Here is a 298-nt window from a genome sequence, read left to right on the forward strand (position 1 = left end):
TAATATGTTTTATATTTATAAAAACTATCAATACTCTTTTTTATAATATTTTTTAATTTTTATTTTAAAAATCTACTTTTTTTATTTTTATTTAAAAATCTAATAATTTATAAGAAGTGACACATTTAATACATATAAAATTATTGGATTCGTTTTGTCAGTTCTTTAATAAATCTAACAAAAAACAAAATTGACATTATATCTATAAAAGATAAGTGGTAAAATTATAATTTCTCAAAATATATAAAAAAATTTATAATACTCTCTTATATATTATAAAATTTCATGCAAAAGAATT

The sequence above is a fragment of the Arachis duranensis genome, chromosome 6, assembly GCF_000817695.3.
Source record: "Arachis duranensis cultivar V14167 chromosome 6, aradu.V14167.gnm2.J7QH, whole genome shotgun sequence".
Classification (NCBI taxonomy): Eukaryota; Viridiplantae; Streptophyta; class Magnoliopsida; order Fabales; family Fabaceae; genus Arachis; species Arachis duranensis.